Here is a 4,245-nt window from a genome sequence, read left to right as displayed (position 1 = left end):
GTCTTTTATGTCCTGAGAAGAACATTCCGATGGAACCCCAGACTCCTCCACCGTAGACATGAGGGCCAAGTCTCCTGCTCCCAGGAAGCCTGGCCTCGCCTCGTGACACAACTGCCTCTGTTGCTTCTTTCGGAGAAACCTCGGGACGTAGGAGGAGTAGCTGGGAGAGAGAGGAGAACAAAGTGGCGGGATCGGGTATAGCTGGTGGGGGAGGAACAGGGCGAATTTCCTGCCACACTAGGATCTCCCTCATTCAGGGGGGCTGACTCCTCCACAATGATACAACTGCTACTCAAGGAACAGGATGATGTAAAAGACAGACAGGCGCAAGGGGCTGCGAGACCTTAAGTTCCCTGAGTTGGCATGGAATACATGGCATGGGTTGTCTGACTCAGGCTGACGTCTGGACATAGTTGGGGAGTAGCTAGGTGCTGTGAGATGGCCACGGGATGGCATTGCAGAGTTGTATGTCCTACAGGAGGAGGTTTCAGATGAGGGAGAGTGATGTCTGGATGGGCATGGTCGTATGAGTGACAATGACATGTGGCATGAAGCCATTGTGGAAATGGCAGCACCTGTGCGGCTCCCTGTGGGGGATGCTCGCACAGGAAATGGTTTGCTGGAATACCAAAAATATTCAGTCGGTGATCCTGGTCTGAGCTCTAGGGAGTCAGACCTGGAGGACACTTCAGACGATCTAGACTGGTCCCTAGTCTTCACCGAGAAAGACATTATTACAGGAAGTAAGCTGCAATTCCCTGGTGTGTGTTCAAATCTGCAAGGGAGGGGCCGTCAATAGGATATCCACCCTGAGATTTGGGGTTGGGACTGTGGTGTGATAAGAGCAAGGTTGCGTGTGTGTGATGTTTGTTGTGTGATTGTATGTGTGTGTTGGTTGTCTGTGTGTGTGTGTTCGTGTGTGTGTTTTTGTGGGTGTGTGCTTGAGGCTTCCTGGAGAGCCTCTCTCAAAATACCGAGTAAACAAATGATAGGACTACTCACCCAAGTCTTCTGTCAGTCCGTGTCACGATCCAAGTGACAAGATGCTCGCTAGAAGCTCGCAGGATGCTCTGGGAAGCTGTGCAGCACAGAAGCCTGCTCTGGCCTTCACTTTCCTCAGAGAGAATCCCAGCTCATGGCCTTGCTAAAGGACTTATATACCCGTGCTGGGTGGGGCTTAGCGGAAGGGGCAGAGCTTCCTGTCAGCTGACAGCCTACCTGCCACCTAGACTCCACCCACACCCGCTGCCTCTTCTCATTGGACGATCGGCCTGTCACTCTTTGGCACCATCCAAAGCAGACCCGGGGGTGTCCCACTCCCTCCATGTTATTGCCTGTCATGCCTGTGATGGGAATAACTTCACCCCCATCCCTGGTATTTTCCACCTGGAGGTAGTTTGTGTAGAAGCAGACATTGCCCTGTGAGTTCATTGGAGAAACCCCCCAGGGCCAGACCACAATGAACTCATTGGATTGGCATGTGTTCATTGGAGCCAATTAACATAATCAAATCACCTGGGAAGGGCCTCCATGGAGTTATTTTGATAATCCATTATTTAGACTGAAGTTCAAGGGCTCTGTTTTCCACCCTCCTCCACCTGTCAGCTAGAGTCAGTTTTCTCTTCAGTTCCGGGCTGATGTTTGGATCCCACCCAGTAATTCCAATCTTGGAGGTGACACAAAGAAACACTCCCAGCATCTATCACCCCGTTAAGGGACCATCAACGCACTGAAGGAGAGCAGGCTCACCTGAAGGCCTCTCCTGGGGGACAGCCTGCACAGCGGCCCTGGGGAGATGCACTTCTTCCGAGGGAGCAGGGACAAGGCCATTCTACTGAACACAGAAAGAAAATGTGGACTAGACAGAGAGCAAGTGCCAAGGGCTCTGTGGTGAGCTTTTGTTCCCACCACATTGAAGTTTTCTCTTTGTTAAGATGTATCCATTTTTCTTGAAAGGCAGATATACAGACAGGAGGAGAGAAAGGAAGATCTTCAGTCTGATGATTCACTCCCAAAGCAGCCGAAACTGCCAGAGTTGATCCCATCTGAAGCCAGGAGGCAGGAGCACCTTCCATGTCTCCCACACAGGTGCAGGGTCCCAAGGCTTTGGACTGGCCTTGACTTCTTTTCCAGGCCAGAACCCGAGAGCTGGATGGCAAGTGGGGCTGCGGAGAGACAAAACCACGCCCATGCGCGATCCTGGTGTATGCAAGGCAAGGACTTTGAGCCCCTGGGCTAATGCACCGGGCCCTTGGTGTAATATTTTCACAGGCCAAGACAAACAGCTGAATCATTGCTGCTCTGGCTCCCAGTGTGCTTGCTCCCGGTGCAGAAACCAGTGCTTGTACCTGATCAAAGCTTGTGACAGGGCTCATTCAGAGCTCAGCCCCGTGTTGCATTACCCAGTACTCTCTGTTGTCCAGGGTCCCTTGGGAAGCCTGGCTGGGAGAGCACTCAAGGCAGGGCACCCCATCCTCCACACCCCACTCTTGGCATGTCAATCACACCTAGGCACACAGGATGGGTCCTTGCATCCCAGACGTCATCTTGGTTCCTCTTAGCTTCTGAAATAACCCGGTAAATACACTGTCTTTGGAGAAAATGGTTTGGTAATCACTTGTTTCATTCAAATAAAAGCATAAAATGTATAACCACAGGTACTGACTATTAACAATTATAGAGTTGAGGAATATTCCATCAGGGCCTGCCTCCTGGCCTTGCCCTGTCCAGCCCTGAGAAGTTCAATCTTTTGGGAGCAGAAACCACCAGATAGAAGGCTTCTCTCTGTTTCTGTCCTTTCCTGTCTCTGCCTAACTCTTTCCAAATAAACAAATACATTTTAAAAACAACTAAGGAGAAATGACCTTGTGTTGACTCAAATACTAGTTGAAATGAGACCTTGGAAAATCACAGAGAACTGTCATAGATACAATGGGTTTGGGCCCGGCATGGTGGCCTAGAACCTAAGGTCCTCCCCTGGAACGTGCTGGGATCCCATGTGGGTGCCCGTTCTAATCCCAGCAGGTCCACTTTTCATCCAGCTTCCTGCTGGTGGCCTGGGAAAGCAGTGGAGGACAGCCCAAAACCTTGGGACTCTGCACCTGTGTGGGAGACCCAGAAGAGCTCCTGGCTCCTGGCTCCCTGCTCCTGGCTTTGGATCAACCTCAGGCTGGTTCAGCAGTTCAGGGAGCTCACATTTCTCAACAGATGAGTTTCCTGTTATGTCCTATATTTCTGAGAATGTTGTCGGAATTTTGATAGGGTCTGCATTGAATCTGTGGAATACTTTTCGTAATATGGATATTTTGATGATATAGATTCTTCGAATCCTGGAGCATGGTACATCTTTATCTGACACGGAGCAGTCTCAGGACCCGTCGTAGAGCATAGGCTCCTCCCAGAAATCCCAGGGGATCCTGGCACCACAGCCGTCTAACAGAAACATTGTAAAACTCCTGTCTTCTGAAGATACATAGGGCAGAAGAGAAGAAAGAGAATAACCCGGCGTGTCTGCTGTCGCGTCTATGTCTGTCCCGGTCAGACGAGCAGCAGACAGTCCATTGCCATTGCCCCAGATGGAGCCACACAGTTGGCCAGTCCAGGCACAGATGGCATACAGGGCCTGCACACATTGACCAGGACAAGGTCAGGCACTGCTCAGCAAGGGAGGCTTCTCCAGTATGCGTGTACCTCTGATGGACAGCAGATTCTTGTGCCCAGCAACCAGGTGGTAGCACAACTGCATCGGGAGATGTGTAGACACACCAGATCCGGACCACACCCTCAGTGACTTCACTGCCACAAACGGTGGTGATGAAGTCACCGCTGACACTGACATCTCAGGCAACTAAAACTGATGGCCCCCAGGTTAAAAGACCAATACGGATGATGAAAAACAGGGAAGCTACTAGAGAATGTCGCAGAAAGAAGAATATGTGAAATATGAATATGGGAAATCAAAATAAATCTCTGGTAGAAGAGGATGCACCAAAGCCTTTCACCCCTCAGTCCTTGGGGGAGACTTCCAAAGAAGCTCCTGGCTCCTCGCTTCTGAAGAAACTGGCTCAGCTCTGGCCGTTTCATCCATTTGGGGTAAATGGAAGACCTCAACTCTGTCCCTTTTAAGTCTTAATGAAGAATGTCAATCGAACTAGAATGCATTGGGTATTTTGTTTTACTGTTTAATTATGCTGATCATCTGAATAAGTACTGGCACATAACAACCAGTCAAGGGGTCCCGGAAGC

The 4,245-nt window shown here is 50.4% G+C and overlaps 1 pseudogene; it reads left to right on the top strand.

Annotated features, from left to right (window-relative positions):
• The first annotated feature begins 3,168 nt into the window (after positions 1 to 3,168).
• Positions 3,169 to 3,939, top strand: LOC121146809 (annotated as a pseudogene).
• Positions 3,940 to 4,245: the final 306 nt, after the last annotated feature.

This window comes from Ochotona curzoniae, unplaced genomic scaffold (assembly GCF_017591425.1).
Source record: "Ochotona curzoniae isolate NIBS_2020 unplaced genomic scaffold, NIBS_Ocur_1.0 contig_1340, whole genome shotgun sequence".
Taxonomy (NCBI): Eukaryota; Metazoa; Chordata; class Mammalia; order Lagomorpha; family Ochotonidae; genus Ochotona; species Ochotona curzoniae.
This window is presented reverse-complemented; position numbering and strand designations above follow the sequence as displayed.